Here is an 18053-nt window from a genome sequence, read left to right on the forward strand (position 1 = left end):
AGTGTTCTTCCTATGTTTTCCTCTAAGAGTTTTGTAGTGTCCGGTCTTACATTTAGGTCTCTAATCCATTTTGAGTTTATTTTTGTGTATGGTGTTAGGGAATGTTCTAATTTCATTCTTTTACATGTAGCTGTCCAGTTTTCCCAGCACCACTTATTGAAGAGACTGTCTTTTCTCCATTGTATATCCTTGCCTCCTTTTTCATAAATTAGTTGACCATAGGTGCGTGGGTTTATCTCTGGGCTTTCTATCCTGTTCCATTGATCTATGTTTCTGTTTTTGTGCCAGTACCATATTGTCTTGATTACTGTAGCTTTGTAGTATAGCCTGAAGTCAGGGAGTCTGATTCCTCCAGCTCCGTTTTTTTCCCTCAAGACTGCTTTGGCTATTCGGGGTCTTTTGTGTCTCCATACAAATTTTAAGATTTTTTGTTCTAGTTCTGTAAAAATTGCCATTGGTAATTTGATAGGGATTGCATCAAATGTGTAGATTGCTTTGGGTAGTAGAGTCATTTTCACAATATTGATTCTTCCAATCCAAGAACATGGTATATCTCTCCATCTGTTGGTATCATCTTTAATTTCTTTCATCAGTGTCTTATAGTTTTCTGCATACAGGTCTTTTGTCTCCCTAGGTAGGTTTATTCCTAGATATTTTATTCTTTTTGTTGCAATGGGAAATGGGAGTGTTTCCTTAATTTCTCTTTCATATTTTTCATCATTAGTGCATAGGAACGCAAGAGATTTCTGTGCATTAATTTTGTATCCTGCAACTTTACCAAATTCATTGATTAGCTCTAGTAGTTTTCTGGTAGCATTTTTAGGATTCTCTATGTATAGTATCATGTCATCTGCAAACAATGACAGTTTTACTTCTTCTTTTCCAATTTGTATTCCTTTTATTTCTTTTTCTTCTCTGATTGTCGTGGCTAGGGCTTCCAAAATTATGCTGAATAATAGTGGTGAGGGTGCATATCCTTGTTTTGTTCCTGATGTTAGAGGAAATGCGTTCAGTTTTTCACCATTGAGAATGATGTTTGCTGTGGGTTTGTCATATATGGCCTTTATTATGTTGAGGTAGGTTCCCTCTATGCCCACTTTCTGGAGAGTTTTTATGATAAATGGGTGTTGAATTATGTCAAAAGCTTTTTCTGCATCTATTGAGATGATCATATTGTTTTTATTCTTCAGTTTGTTAACATGGTGTATCACACTGATTGACTGCATATATTGAAGAATCCTTGCATCCCTGGGATAAATCCCACTTGATCCTGGTGTATGATCCTTTTAATGTATTGTTGGATTCTGTTTGCTAGTATTTTGTTGAGAATTTTTGCATCTATATTCATCACTGATATTGGTCTCTAATTTTCTTTGTTTCTAGTATCTTTGTCTGGTTTTGGTATCAGGGTGATGGTGGCCTTGTATAATGAGTTTGGGAGTGTTCCTTCCTCTGCAGTTTTCTTGAAGAGTTTGAGAAGGATAGGTGTTAGCTCTTCTCTAAATGTTTGATAGAATTCATCTGTGAAGCCATCTGGTCCTGGACTTTTGTTTGTTGGAAGATTTTTAATCACAGTTTCAATTTCATTACTTGTGATTGGTTTGTTCATATTTTCTATTTCTTCCTGCTTCAGCCTTGGAAGGTTATACCTTTCTAAGAATTTGTCCATTTCTTCCAGGTTGTCCATTTTATTGGCATAGAGTTGCTTGTAGTAGTCTCTTAGGATGCTTTGTATTTCTGCGGTGTCTGTTGTAACTTCTCCTTTTTCATTTCTAATTTTATTCATTTGAGTCCTCTCCCTCTTTTTGTTGATGAGTCTGGCTAATGGTTTATCAATTTTGTTTATCTTCTCAAAGAACCAGCTTTTAGTTTTATTGATGTTTTCTATCATCTTCTTTGTTTCTATTTCTTTATTTCTGCTCTGATCTTTATGATTTCTTTCCTTCTGCTAACTTTGGGTTTTATTTGTTCTTCTTTCTCTAGTTCCTTTAGGTGTAAGGTTAGATTGTTTATTTGAGATTTTTCTTGTTTCTTGAGGTAGGCTTGTATAGGTATAAACTTCCCTCTTAGAACTGCTTTTGCTGCATCGCATAGGTTTTGGATCGTCGTGTTTTCATTGTCATTTGTCTCTAGGTATTTTTTGATTTCCTCTTTGATTTCTTCAGTGATCTCTTGGTTATTTAGTAACGTGTTGTTTAGCCTCCATGTGTTTGTGTTTTTTACATTTTTTTCCCTGTAATTGATTTCTAATCTCATAGCGTTGTGGTCAGAAAAGATGCTTGATATGATTTCAATTTTCTTAAATTTACTGAGGCTTGATTTGTGACCCAAGATGTGATCTATCCTGGAGAATGTTCCATGTGCACTTGAGAAGAAAGTGTAATCTGCTCTTTTCAGATGGAATGTCCCATAAAAATCAATTAAATCTATCTGGTCTATTGTGTCATTTAAAGCTTCTGTTTCCTTATTTATTTTCATTTTGGATGATCTGTCCATTGGTGTAAGTGAGGTGTTAAAGTCCCCCACTATTATTGTGTTACTGTCCATCTCCTCTTTTATAGCTGTTAGCAGTTGCCTTATGTATTGAGGTGCTCCTATGTTGGGTGCATATATATTTATAATTGTTATACCTTCTTCTTGGATTGATCCCTTGATCATTATGTAGTGTCCTTCCTTGTCTCTTGTAACATTCTTTATTTTAAAGTCTATTTTATCTGATATGAGTATAGCTACTCCAGCTTTCTTTTGATTTCCATTTGCATGGAATATCTTTTTCCATCCCCTCACTCTCAGTCTATATGTGTTCCTAGGTCTAAAGTGGGTCTCTTGTAGACAGCATATATATGGGTCTTGTTTTTGTATCCATTCAGCAAGCCTGTGTCTTTTGGTTGGAGCATTTAATCCATTCATGTTTAAGGTAATTATCGATATGTATGTTCCTATGACCATTTTCTTAATTGTTTTGTGTTTGCTTTTGTAGGTCCTTTTCTTCTCTTGTGTTTCCCACTTAGAGAAGTTCCTTTAGCATTTGTTGTAGAGCTGGTTTGGTAGTGCTGAATTCTCTTAGCTTTTGCTTGTCTGTAAAGCTTTTGATTTCTCCATGAAATCTAAATGAGATCCTTGCCGGGTAGAGTAATCTTGGTTGTAGGTTCTTCCCTTTCATCACTTTAAGTATATCATGCCACTCCCTTCTGGCTTCTAGAGTTTCTGCTGATAAATCAGCTGTTAACCTCATGGGAGTTCCCTTGTATGTTATTTGTCATTTTTCCCTTGCTGCTTTCAATAATTTTTCTTTGTCTTTAATTTTTGCCACTTTGATTACTATGTGTCTCGGCGTGTTTCTCCTTGGGTATATCCTGTATGGGACTCTGTGTTCTTCCTGGACTTGGGTGGCTATTTCCTTTCCCATGTTAAGGAAGTTTTCGACTATAATCTCTTCAATTATTTTCTCAGGTCCTTGCTCTCTCTCTTGTCCTTCTGGGACCCCTGTAATGCGAATGTTGTTGCGTTTAATGTTGTCCCAGCGGTCTCTTTGGCTGTCTTCATTTCTTTTCATTCTTTTTTCTTTAGTCTGTTCCATAGCAGTGAATTCCACCCTTCTGTCTTCCAGGTCACTTTTCCGTTCTTCTGCCTCAGTTATTCTGCTATCGATTCCTTCTAGTGTAGTTTTCATTTCAGTTATTGTATTGTTTATTTCTGTTTGTTTGTTCTTTAATTCTTCTAGGTCTTTGTTAAACATTTCTTGCATCTTCTCGATCTTTGCCTCCATTGTTTTTCTGAGGTGCTGGATCATCTTCACTATCATTCTGAATTCTTTTTCTGGAAGGTTGCCTATCTCCACTTCATTTGGTTGTTTTTCTGAGGTTTTATTTTTTTTCTTCATCTGGTACATAGCCCTCTGCCTTTTCATCTTGTCTATCTTCCTGTGAATGTGGTTTTTGTTCCACAGGCTGCAGGACTGTAGTTCTTCTTGGTTCTGCTATCTGCCCTCTGTTGGATGAGTCTATCTAAGAGACTTGTGTAAGTTTTCTGATCGATAATCCTTTTTATATCTTGCTAGATTTGGTTTTCTAGTACTTTGCTGAGAATTTTTGATTCTGTATTTGTAGGGTATATTGGTTTGTATATTTTTTCTTCTTGTGGTATGTTTGTCTGGTGTTGGTATCAAGATAATTCTGGCCTCATAGAATGAGTTGGGAAGTGTTTCTTCCTGTTTTCTTTTTTTGGGAACAATTTGTGAAGTATTGGCATCAATTCTTCTGTGAACCTCTGATGTAATTCATCAGTGAAGCCATGTACGCCTGGACTTTCTTTGTGATAAGTTCTTAAATTACTAAGTTGATCTCTTTGCTTTTATAGATCAATTCAGATTGTCTAATTCTTCTTGAGCCAGTTTCAGTAATTTGTGTCAAGAATTTATCAGTTTTGTCTAAGTTACCTAATTTATTAACATACTCTTGTTCATAGTATTCCCTTATTATATATTTTACTTTTGTGTACTCAGTTGTGATGTCCTCTCTTGATTCCTGAATTTTGTAGTTTCACTTCTCTCTCTCTGTCTCTCTCTCTCTCCAGTCTACCTTAAAGGGTTGTCAATTTTGTTATCTCTTCAATGAACCAGTTTTTGGCTTTGTTGATTTTTCTCTGTCATTTTTCTACTCTCTATTTTGTTTGTTTCTGTTGTAGTTTTCATTATTTATTTCCTTTTGCATTCTTTGGGTTTAGTCTACTTTGAATCAGGGATGGTTTAGATCTCCCTTCCCCTCAACTTGACTTCTTTCTTTGAGTTTTTGATTCCCTTTGATTTAGGTCTTCTGATGAATTCCATGAGATCAAGTCTGTAAGAAACAACTGTGTTGGACTGGGCATCAGATTCCAGCATTGACAGATATTTCCAATTAACTTTGCCACAGTGGGATTTCATTATTCAATATGTTCTTGTATATCTTTTAAAAAATAATATTAAGATTAATAGCTGAATGGGATTGCTAAACTCAAAAATGTTTGAGAATAATGAAGGATAAAAAGAAATCAATTTATTGAGATATTGTTCACTATGCTAAGAAATGAGACTCATGTAATACATGATTTCATGGCTCCTTCTTTCAACATTTGCTTGTTGAGAGTTTGATAAAGTGTCAGGCACTGAGTTGGGTGCTATAGGAGCTAGGAAGAAGAATGAGATTAAATGCCATTTAGATCAAGAGAAAGGACACATTATAATAATTACAATAACAGTGGGTGTATGTTAAGAAGGTGATGTACAATATTCAGAAAGGAGGAAACCTGTAGCTGCCTGGAGAATTCAGGAAGCTTTTTTCTTGTAAATACATCTTGAAGAATGACTGGGGACTCCCCTCGTGGCACAGTGGTTAAGAATCCACCTGCCAATGCAGGGGACACCGGTTCGATCTCTGGTCGGGGAAGATCCCACATGCTGTGGAGCAAGTAGCCCCCGCTCACCGCAACTAGAGAAAGCCTGTGCACAGCAACGAAGACCCAACACAGCCAAAAATAAATAAAAGATAAATAAATAAATAAAAATAAAAATAAAAACAGAATTTATAAAAAAAAATGACTGGGAATTTAGAGAAAGAGATTTGAAATTTCAGGCAGAGGCAATAACATTTCCAAGGATGCATAATGAACTTTCATCGGTTGAGAACTTGGAGTACCTTTTGGGAACAAGTTATGGTATCTGGTATAGTTTGTTATAATTTGGCTATCTTAAGAAGACATCATAAGAGGAAGAATTTTGCAGATGGTTGTGATCAAGAAGTAAGCTCTTAGACTGGAGTTCAGTTTCCTGGTACAGAGATCTCATTGCTGGCTCTCCAGATATGTTCTTTATTATGTTTATTCAGCTTCCTATCTGATTTGCTGTTTCATTTTAGAGGCTTTTTCCCATTCCTTTCCAGGTTTAATTTTGGTATTTATTTCCTGTTTTGGCTTTAATCTTCTCTTCTTCTGGAATAGAAGTTTCTCAGGTGCAAAACAACTAACTGAGGCCTGAGTCCAGCACCCAGTATACCAACATTGCACCCCTAAGGACAGCTCAATGAGAGTCAATTTAAAATATGATCAGTGAAGCTGAGAAGGTAGGTATGTGTGATTTGGGGAAGGATTGGGGGAAAGAATATACTGGATTTTTCTGCAAAGTGTAAAATATTTATTTGATTTTATGTTTTGAAATTGTATTCTTTAGAGAACCAGGGATCCTTAGAAGTATCTCTGGGCTCACTACCTGGGACATGGGGAAGTTGAGTGAGTGGAGTTTTACTGCCCTCTTTTCTATTGCCTTCTTCTTTCTCTCTTTCTACATTCATTTATATGCCTTGAGATTTGCATAATATTTTGGTTTTATACACTGAAGGTCTACATAATATTTGATTTGAAAAAATTTAAAAGATCCCTGCTGGAGAAAGAGATAAAATTATAACTATCAGCAATGAAGATCCCTAAGTATTTTTGAGGGAAACAAATAATTTAATTTGGGTTTTAGAAGATAATACTGGTGACAGGATGGAGGATACCCTGGAGGAGAAAGAAAGAAGTAGATGTGGGGGGGGGGGGGAAGTTGTTGAAGGAGTCTGGGCAGGGAGGACACAGACCTGAACTAAGGCTTTAGAAGTTAGAATGGAGAGTAATGTGACACCGTCAAGAGGCATTTGAGAGGTAGTACAGATAAGATTTTATAACAAATTGACTAGATTTAGGGCCAGCAATGGAAGGCTGTCATTTTTACCTTTGGCTGTCATAACTGGGAAGTCCAATGGGTGGATTTGTCTTCAGGTGCAGCTATTTTAGATAATGCCTTTAGGTTCTTATCTTTCTTCATCTCTTGAATTTTCATCCTTCTAAGCTGGTTTCCTTCTTGAGAAGGCTTCCTACTATGCAGTGACATGATCCCTAGAATATATAGGCTTACAAGTTTATTATTTCAGTGGAAGAGTACAACTCTTTTGCCATCCAGAATCCATGTCAATCCAAATAAGAGACTCTTATTGACCCTGCTTGGGTCATGTGCCCACCAGTACCAATTACTGAATCAGAAAGATTTATATTTCCTGTTAACTTTGGATGTTTTAGAAGGGTGTTTAAACTTTTACATTGCTAGTTACCTTAAGACACTGGTGGGATGTAATGGCTCTATTTTATACTCCCCACTTTCCCTCATTTTCACATAGTCCCTGTAAGGATAGAGAATGATGTAAATAAGTGCCAATGGAGAGCTCTTGAATTTAGGCAATACTGAACATTTCTAAGTTTCAGAGGAAAATTAGAATCTATTCCCCTTTGGGCATTTCTACGTGAGAGCTGAAGTGATGACCAGACCTGTATTGGGCTGTGGGTGAGGGGAGGGACAGGCTGGAACCCCACAAAGGGGTTGGCCTCATGGATGCCTTCTTACTCCTTGCAGCCTTAAGTCTCACCAAAACAGGCTCTTATCTGGACAGATAGGAGACATGGAGTTTATACTAGTGGTTAAATCCTGGGCAGCCACAGACTAATGAGAACGGAGAGAAGAAAGGAAGGAAATCACAATAGGCAGGAGAGAAGGAAAGAACTTGTCCTTACTTTTCTTCAAGAGGTTTTCCATATTGTAGGATATTATAGGTCAGGACTTTCACAGTGGGCTTTCACTCTTTTAAGGCACTTTCCAAAAATGGGTGTGAGGTAGAAAGATGGAAGTGAGGAATGGTGAGCCCTGAATATAGATACTAGATCACAGGAAAAGATTCAATATAGACAAAATATGCAAACAGCAAATAAAAATAAAGAAATGATTTTATAGAATATTTTAAAAAATCCGTCAGTTTATTTCTGTGCTGGTCTTTTGAGACCATCTAGTCCAATGGATCCAAGTCCTGGCTGTCCTTTAGAGTCGTCTGTGGAACTTGATAAAGATACAGAAGCCTGGATCCTTTCTGGACCTACTGAATTGGAATTTTTGGAGTTGAGTATTAGACATTTGCTGTTTTACAAACACTGCTCAAGACATTCTGTGTCTCAGGCTGTTGGAATCTACCCTGCATGCAGCCCAGGCTCCCCTGAAACTGTACCAGCCTACAGGTTGAGTTGGGTTAAAACCACACATATCACTGTCTCTCATCCCTGCTTCTCCCATAAGACTTAAGTTTGCTGAAAGTTCCCTAAAATATTTTGGTGTCCCTAGGGGGAGTCTTATATGAGCTTATGAACAGGTCTGGGCAGATGCCATGTAATGTTCACTGAGGCCTGATGCTCCAGCAATCACTACTACGGCTTCCTCAGAAGGATCCAGTCATGCCCCAGTGCTCAAAATCTCCCTCTGGGCATCTTCCCTTGTACCTTGGATCCTCAGAGCTTTGTGGATGGCCTATACTGGGCCATTGTGAGTCCTCTTCCAGGAGTTCTCTTTCTAGCCCATCTTTCACAAGACCTATAAAATAACTGTGGTTCTCATCAGCAGACCAAGGCACTTATAAAAGAAGAAACTGAGTATCAGAGAGCTTGTGGGACTGGCGCAAATGAGCCAGGGTGTGAGGAACACAGCTGAATCAGCACCAAGGGGCTCAGGTCCAGCTCTAAGCCCCATCCACAGCATGGTTGCTTAGATCTGTAATGAGCTTGCTTTGCTTCCATGTCATGTCTCTCTGGTCCAGGCTGGTTAAAAATTTGGAAACTTGGATAAAAGATGCAAAAATATCAAATGCTCGGATTATCAGAGTGAAAATTATGCATCTTCCAGAGAAAGAAATTATGCTTCATTCAGATGTGAACTAAGTTTTATTTTAGCCCCAGAGATATTGCTCATTTTCCAGATGTCAGGGACAATTCAAGTTAGGACAAAGAAAGAATTAGGTTTATTCTAGATATGGATAAGGAGCAGAGCTGGGCAGCAGCAAGAGAGGAGAGGTTAATGTAGAGTTTAATGCTTGAAAACGTGCTGATCACTTTCCAGGAGAAACCTGTCAGACCAGGGCCACATAGGCAGATAACAAATTCACTTACCTTTGTTGCTCTGAGAGCTAGTAGAAAAATCAAACGGAGTGTACAGGACACAGCATGAAGTTTTGACCTCGTTCCAAGTCAAGGAAGCTGGAATTACATTACCTATTTTTTAAAGTTTACTCTGGATGGTATATGTCGAGCTGGGAGACCATAGTACTCATTGCTCTGAGAGCTCCCTGCCACCATGGACCTTTGGAACCCAGGGGTGTGCATGTGTATATCTAGGTATTTGGGGTAGAAAGTCTATTTAATGAAAACACTCACCCCAGCTCCTGGAAAGAACTGGACTCTAATAGTGTTGTAGCATTAAAGAATCAGCAGTTGGTGGCTTTGGTTTTTTAAATTTGATTTAATCCCTCACATAATAAGGCAACACCATGCCAAAGGCATTGAGCTTCCACTGTCCCATCAGGCATGGTTGCAAGGGGTAGTCGAGGTGACCACCATCAGCAGCATACTCCCAAGTGGCTTACTTAAGTGACTGTGGTTAGAAAGAGAGGATGGAGGACTGTGACATAATCACTCTACTCAGCACTCACATGGCTTCCTCCTTTCCTCCACCAGGCTCAGATTTATAAATATGCATCCTTTATCCATGAGGGCTGCTTTGACTTCTGAAGATCAGCAGAGACACTCATATACATTTCCTTTTATTTACTATGAACAAAATAGCATTCCCAGAGGAAACGGGGCATGCAGTAACAGAGACCCTTTCGGGACAAATAGAATTTGGGCTACGTTTAGAGTAATGTAGCTAAAGCTCCAACCTCTTCTCCCTTCAGTGAAAGAGGGAGCCACATTTGAAGTTTTGCCGTGTTATCTACTAGCTCATGATCTGAGAGATAGCAAGATGTAAAAATAGAAGTGAAGGGCTACATCTTTTGGAATAAAGAACCCCTAGAGAGAAAGCAAGCGATTTAAAGAGAACTAACACTGGAAAATCACGAAATCACACTGGGGCTAGAGATTTATGGATTTAGAACAAGAGAGCAATGAATATGTGAGTGGTTTTATATTTTGAACTCTTCGAGATGCACATATAATAAATTTCCAACCTCTTTTTGGTGTCATGCAAATCCAAGGGCTTCTTGACAGAGTGGACAAAAAAGTGATAGGGAAGAAACAAAAGAGAGCAAAAGAGGATAAGTGATGCTGGACACATTTTTATGCACAAGAGGATGACTTTTCCTGGGTAATGTTGATTATCAGAGAGAGAAGACTTGTTGTCATAATAACGTCACAGAACCTCAGAAGCTAGTAACCATGGGACATCCTGATGCTGGTGATTGAAATCTGATAAGTTGTGTTTCACATTGCCTTTCAGACACAACTTATCCCAGGCTACATGGACATGTTAATGTTCACAAGGGACAGGATTATTGGAATAGTTTGTGGACTGTCGTGTGGAGAGAGTGGGCTGGCTTAACTCATATCCAAAAGCCCTGTCCAATGATTTTTACAATTAGGTATTATTATGGCAATATATTTTAAAAATATAGTATTTTCTCAATGTTGTAATTAATATGTACAGCCCTCTCCAAGTGAAATCAGAGGAGGTTTTATGCAGAGACACTTTTATAGATCCTGTAAGTCACACCATCATATAGGTAGTAAATGTTTATATTTTTATAGAAATATTGATCAATATACTGCCATCATTTTTATATTCACAGTCCCTTCTTATTCCATCATCCTCCAAACAAATTTCTTACTGCTTTCCCTCGATGGTATGATTTTTGCTCCTTTGGCCATTTGAAAAGACTGTTTAATTTTTCTTCAGTGTTATCAAATAGATCAATACTCCTAGGTTGGTGACTGAAGTTTCTTTGTATTGTGCAGTCTTACACTTTTTGTGTAGTGAGGAATTTTAAAACACTTTTATTTTCTGAATGGGCTTTTTTCATGGGTATCACAGAGTAATAGAAATAAAGAAAGATTAATTAGAAAGCAAATGCATATGCCCATTGGATGGAGGTGTGAGATGAAGAGGCTCCAGGAACATCAGGAGGCTGGTTACGAGCCAGAGGGAGAGTCTCAGGTGGAGACCGCATTAGTCAAACAGCAGGATTCCCCTGTTTTGATTGGGTTTGCCTCTAGCGCTAAAGACATTTCTTTGCTTACACAGTGACAAGAGGCAGGGACGAGGAGGAGAGCAAGAAAACATCCACACATCTGTAACCACCATTTACAGAGCACGTGGTGTGTCCCAGGCCCCTGCTAAGCCTTGTACAAGCCCAGTGTTATTTAATATTCCCACTGCCCTAGAAGGTGGGTACTGTTGTCACTTACATCCTATGGAAGAAGAAACTGAAGCTTAGAGAAACTAAGTCAGTTCCTCAATTTCACATCTCTAGAATGGCAGGGGTGGGATTTGGTTTTACGTGATTAGAAAGACCTTAATCCTTATGATGTATATCTAAGAGATTATTATTATTATTGAGCTAACTTCTTAGAGTTGGAGCGCCTCAGTGCCTTTTGGCCTTCACAGGGTGAAAACTTTCTGCAGGGAGCAGACAGCAAAGTTTCAGCCTTTGAGAGCCTCTGCTTGCCATCAGCTGTGAGTGCCCACACAATAAACCGAGCATCCTCCAGGTGGACCCTGGCTTTGAAATTTAGAGCTGTGTGCAATAGTGAGAGAACCAGGGATTTAAAAAAATCAGCAGTTTTGAAACAGAAAGGGAGAAAAAGGTGCATAAAGATAACTCTATTAAAGACATCAAAATGTCTCTTGTTTAAGGTTGAAAAACTTATAGCATGCCAGAACACTATAATATTACAAATGACTGTCAGTAGTCATCCTTTTTCTTTCTTTGTCATGTTTATGCCTGGGGATAAAATATTTGATCATTTTTCTTTTAATGGTCTTAAATAAATGGACAAGCTTTGAGAGCCACGATACCTGCAGATGTAAAATTTTAAAAAGAGAGAGAGGTAAGTTTAGGGTCTAGAGATTTTTTTCTTTTTTCCCATGCATACTACATCATCTAAGTCAATCTGGCAGAAAAGAGATTTATCACTGAGGACGGAAATCTGTCAAGAAGGTAATTGTGCCCATGAATCCATCTTGGAAGAAGAAAGGCAAAAAGGAGGAGAAGTTTCCAAAGGGACGCCCCTCTCCAGGGTGCATACTTGTGAGTCAGGAGAGTTTTGGGTTCAGGTTTATCCAGCACACACTTAATTGGGCTGACAGAGATACCTTCTTCAAAGATAATCGTGTGTAAATCTTTGGGTGGTGGGAGAAGGATTATGGATCATATTTGATTTTCTCCTTTCCTTTTCTGAAATTCTTATCATCAGTCAACTCCAATAACTAGATCATTGAGTCTCAGAATCCTCCAGGTGATTCTGATGGATGGTCTTTGAACCATATTTTGAGGACACTGAAATCAAATCACATCATTTTGATCCCCCCCACTTCCTCCTTAATCTCAGAGCAGCAGTTAGAATTTAATTTGCCCATCTAGGAAAACTCTATGCTCAGCAGAGTGGCTTCTGCTAGGTGACTTGGAGAGGTGTCACTTTCCTTCACAGAGGGAATGATTTGAGACTGTCACTAAGTCTGTTATTAGAGGTTGGAAACTGTGAGAATATTTGGGGAAGTCTCTGTAACCCCAAGATACGGGGATAGGTCCATCCTTATTGGTCTGAGAGCTCAACGAAACCAAAGTAGAGACAGGGTCCTCTGTCCCTGTGGGGCACAGGAGGAAGGAGTTGAGGGGGCAAATGGCAGGGGGCCTAGAACCAGAGCTCAGAAAGGCCAGTCGCAGCATAGTGTCAATTATTATTGGGCTCTCATTAGAGCTGCACAGCTTTGGATAAGCCCGAGAGCTGTTTGAAAGAGACTGCTCTTTCATGTATTTCTAGGTCTTACAATTTAAATAATGTTCTTTATATAAATTGTAAGCACTTCTTCAATAAATTATAGTTACTCACTTGACAGGTTCTGCATATATGAGCAAATGCATGAATAAGTTGCATTTTCTTACATTAAACATATATTGATCAAGACTTCACTCTGCACCAGGTACTGCATTAGGCAAGCTCACGTGCATCATTTCACTTATTATTCATAGAAATGCTAGGAGATGCGCCCTCCTTTTATCACTATTTTACAGATGAAGGAAATGAGAATCAGAGAAGTTAGCTATGTGTTCACATTCACACAACTCTTAATCGAGGGCATTCAGACCTTTAGGTGGCCTCCATGGTCGGTTTGAGAGTCTGGGGACGCTCAGACCACGGGTCTCAGGATGACAACTCTTGGCTCTGAGATTTTGGATCTGGGAATTATCTGAGCTTCCTACAAGTTTCTGCAGGTTATATTAGCTAAGAAGGAGATGGTAAACAGAAGGTGAGCACCTGAAGATCATTTTCTTCCTGCTTATTTGAGAGCTGGATGTCTCTTAGAGACAAGGCCCCACATTCAGCCTTTTTGGTCTGGGCTTCCGCAGTGGAGGGGAGCTGGGCGGTGTAGACTCTTAGTGAGTCACTAGTACCCTCGGATGGTAAGAACTGGAGTATGTCCACTTTATTCATTAATATATCTCCAGCTACTAAAACAGTGCCTGGCGCACACTACATGTTCAGTAATTACATATTGACTGAATGTTTCCCTGATTTTAGCACTTAATGGTTCTCTGTCGTCTACTGTGGGCTCATTTTTCAGGGTATTTGCTTTGTCCCTACAGCTATACTATAAACTTTTCAAAGGCAGGGACAGATAAAAATATTAATAATAGGAGTTACGATTATTGAGTACAGGGTAACAGGTCCTGTGAGAGACATACCATACACACAATCTCATTTACTTCTCCCCACAGCTCCATGAAACTGATCCTTATCACCATTTGGTAGATGAAGAATCAGGCTCAAAGAGGTTAAGTAACTTGCCCATGGTCACACAGCTCATCCAAGGCAGAACTTGCATTCATATCTGTGGATGACTGAGTTCAAAGTGCAGGTTCATAACTTCCAAGCCACACTGATGCATCTTCTCCAGCACATGTAGTGGTTTGCAGAGAGTTAAGCGCATTGTAAAAATCAGACATGAGGCATGCTTAGCAAGGCTGGCTTAGGTAAAGGCGTGACTTGGAGGAATTTGCTTCCCTCTTCCCACAGTTTCCATTTCAGGTATCCATAGTGCTACTCTAGGGCAGCCCTGTTTCCCCACTCCCAAACCCCATTCAGGTATGTCCATTCCAGGAAATGTCCCATCCTTCGATTTCCCCAGACCTCATCATATAAACCTACTTGTTTTAGTTTATTTTGTTAGTTGGCATTTTTGAATGCTTTTGAGGAGCCAGGTGACATGCTGAGCTCTTTTTATAGGCTGTCTCATAACCCTGACAGTGACCCTGTGAGTTAGCTCCTATTAATATCCTCATTTTAAAGATGTGGAAACTGAGCCTCAGAAAGGTTAAGTGACAAGTAGCATGGCCAAGGTCATGGAATGTGACCTATCCCACTGGTTCATCCACTTGCTCTGTGCTCATCAGGCAGTGACTAGACGGGCTACTGTCCCACCAGACCTTCCTGTCATCACTTTCAAAGCTACCCCTGCCCCCTCACCACCACTGAGTCTCTCACGGTTCCTCATATCAACTATTCGCAGAAAGCAGACCTAAGGCTCAAAAAGCTCCAGTGACAACTTTCTGATGCAGGCCTGGATGAAGGCCTGATTCCTAACTGCATGCTCTCTTTCTGCTACAACAGACCAACCTCTCCAGGCAACATATTTACTCTACAGGAGCCTTTCAGCAGCCGAGTGAGTAAAGGTGGAAGTGGAAGACCCCACTGTAGGATCTTAAGGGGCTTCTTTAGGGCAGAGGGACCATCTTTGTATTCCCCAGGCTCACGGCCAAGGCTGTGTTCTTTTCTTAGCTGGAAACTAGCTTCTCTTTAATCCACGTTATTTCTATAGGGGATTGGAGTCATGTCAGAAGGAGGTTAAGTGTGCAGTGTTGTAGGGACCTGGGAAGTTTGGATATAGCATCGTTCTTGTAACAGAGAAGTATTTGTGTGAGGTTCAACATTTTCCTTAGTTTCATTTCACTTTCCGTTTTTGTGTTCTGTGTAAAATTAAATTCAACTCCTTTTATTAAAAGTATCTAGTGTAGTATGATTCCTTTTTCATAAAATTATTTTGTCTTTCTACCCATCCTTTCATTTATTTATTTATTCTTCACCTATGGAAGTGTGGAAGAAATGATTTTCACCAAATGATGATACTCTCTCCCTCTCCCCACTACACTTGTGGTATTTTCAGTATTTTCTTTTCGTCCTTTTCTGTTTTGCTTACTTTTATATTAATAGTTTTAATATATTTCATTTTAAAATGTTACCATTATTTTTATTTATTTATTTGTTTATTGGAAGGGGGAAAACAATTTAGATAGTTTTCAGAGGGAGAAGGCTAACCAGCACGAAGGCTTCCTCCTTCTTGAGAGGGTTCCTGCGGTGTGAAGCCTAACTAGAATCACTTAGGATGATCTCATATCCTTGTTTGCTTAGAACAGTCCCAGTTTATGCCTCTTGTCTCACTGGTAATTATTACCAGTGCTTTTCTTTCACTCTCAACAATGTGTTGTCTTGGACAATAAATCACATGGTCGTTCTACTTATAACAAAGCATGTGGCCCTGAAGCAAGGGCTCAGGCCTCCTATTTTATGTTTAAGGACACAGGGAGCCTGGGGCCTGAGAGCCTCTCTGTAGATAAGGTGTGGTCCTCCTGTTCACACACTGGGTGCAAAATAGGGAGAGAAGCTGCCTCTAAATGCACTTGCCTATTGATGCTGAGAAGGAATCCTGCAGTGCTTCCCCTGGAGGTTACGTGTGGGCAGGATGGCTGATGACTGCCACTCAGCTCCGTTAGCTCTTTGCTGTAACCTCCCCCTATAATAAGGATTGTAACTGCAGAGCAAGGATGCAGTGGTTCAGCAGAGCTGTTCTCTGTTGGGAGTATGGCAATAAGACAGACTCAACATCTCCCTCTCTTCGTGTTCTTTAAACATGCTCACAGCACATACGCCGCCACCCAAATCAGAAAGTAAGAGTTGTCACTGCTGCTAGAAGAGCTCTCAGGTCTGGCTCCTGGAAGGAGCTTGGTTCAGGTTCACAGCTTTCCTGCTCCTGAACTTTTCAGTGACAGAGAACAAGGGCAGATTCTGGGAGGAGAGACCCTGGATTTTGGGGAGGGTCCCTCTAGCCTGTCCTCTCGCAGGTCTCTCGAGTGAAGCTGCGACTCTTCAGCGAGTCCTCTCTGCCTGCCTTCCTCCCTCCCTCCCTTCCTTCCTCCCTTTCCTCCTTCCTTCCTTCTTTACAGTCACTTATTACTAATATTAATAAGCAATTGTCCAAATAATCTTAAGAGTACTCCTTCCTTCCCCACTCACTTCAGAGACAAGGAAAACTAGCCTAAAAGATGTAAACTGACCTGGGAACTTCAGATGCTGATAGAGCTGGGATATAAACCAGGTCTGTCTGACACTGGAGTGCACTAAATCATATAACTGTTACGTACTACTATTTCTCATGTGGAGAGAGTCACAGACTAAAACTGCATCACCTTGCAGAGTTTGGGGCGAACATGCATGGCATGGGGGTCTCTGTCCTAGTTCACTGGCACACTGTAAAAGCTGACTCTGCTTTTGTAGGCTGATGGGAATATGGATACGCTAAGGGAGAGACATAGTAAAGGACAAGGGTTGCTGTATGGTCCTAGCAATGTTGGGTTGACCAGCTGGAAAACTATTGATGTGGCTGTATTAACTATTTCTTTCCTGGGTAGATTATTCAGTATTCAAAGTAAAGTTCATGAGCAAAAAAGTGCTATTTGGCAAAGCAACCTTATAGCTGTAGAGAAAAATGATTCCCCTTTGTCATTAATTCCAGTACTTTTCTTCAGGACCTTAGTTTGGACTCAGAGCTTCCCTGTTAGCTGTATAAATGGGATTAACGACTTGGTTCCAGCAGAGAACATAAGGTACTTAAGGAACTGTTTTAGCCAGATGATGCATTATTATTGCTAGGAAAAGGTGGGAATATTAGCAGTTATATGGCCCTTTATTTGCAGAAATTATCCCAATGGCTTATTCACACATATTATAATCCTAATGGTCATTTGATTCTCCCCCATTTGTCATGCTTGTACATATTTGAACATTGAAACTTTGTGATACTAAGGACAAATAACGTCCGCAGAAGCCTGCAACTACCTGTCCCGTGTGTTGCATAGACCACTTGCCTCCTCTGCTGAGGATGCTGACTGAGTCTCCCCCTCCAAAGGCTTCTGGAGGGATGTCTGGGTTCAGGGACCATAGGATCAATTGTATTCTGTTGGTGGAGAGTTTAATATGCATTTTCTGGCTAACTAAGGGGCCTTCTATGTGGACAGCTTCCCTACCAGGCAGCGGAGAATGAGAGAGCTCAAGTGGTGGTGACCTTTATTTCTAGTTACAAAATTTTAAATACTATTTTTGCCCTATTTCTATAGGCTTTTAATGCATTAAAATAGGCTGAGACTATTTTTTTGAGTATTTGATTTTTTAAAATTTATTTTATTGAAGTATAGTTGATTTACTATGTGTTAATTTCTACTGTACAGCAGTGATTCAGTTATACATAGGTATATAATTATTTTTCATATTCTTTTCCATTATGGTTTGTCACAGGATATTGAATATAATTCCCTGTGCTGTACAGTAGGACCCTGTTTATCCATTCTATGCATAGTAGTTTGCATCTGCTAATCCCAAACTCCCAATCCATCCCTCCCCCAACCCTCTACAAGTCTGTTCTCTGTGTCTGTGAATCTGTTTCTGTTTTGTATATAGGTTCATTTGTGTCATATTTTAGATTCCACATATAAGTGATATCATGATATTTGTCTTTCTCTGACTTCACTTAGTATGACAATCTCTAGGTCCATCCATGTTGCTGCAAATGGCATTATTTCACTCTTTTTTATGGCTGAGTAATATTCCTGTGTGTGTGTGTGTGTGTGTGTGTGTGTACCACATTTTCTTTATCATCTGTCGATGAACATTTAGGTTGTTTCTAT

The 18053-nt window shown here is 39.5% G+C and overlaps 1 protein-coding gene across 11 annotated transcripts in view; it reads left to right on the forward strand.

The window, feature by feature from the left end:
• LOC309643036 (uncharacterized protein) overlaps positions 1–18053 on the forward strand; it is a gene marked incomplete at its 5' end in the record, with an annotated part of 739057 nt that overhangs the window by 70165 nt on the left and 650839 nt on the right. Inside the window, 2 exons of one of the 11 annotated variants that reach the window (XR_014253500.1) lie at positions 3437–6098; positions 10204–17999. The exons of 9 other annotated variants lie outside the window; for them this stretch is intronic. Of the gene's footprint in view, positions 1–3436; positions 6099–10203; positions 18000–18053 lie in introns of those variants that run through there. One more of the 11 variants, XM_082425415.1, reaches the window with a different exon arrangement.

The sequence above is a fragment of the Balaenoptera physalus genome (genome assembly GCF_965194825.1).
Source record: "Balaenoptera physalus genome assembly, chromosome: 14".
In the NCBI taxonomy this organism is placed as follows: domain Eukaryota; kingdom Metazoa; phylum Chordata; class Mammalia; order Artiodactyla; family Balaenopteridae; genus Balaenoptera; species Balaenoptera physalus.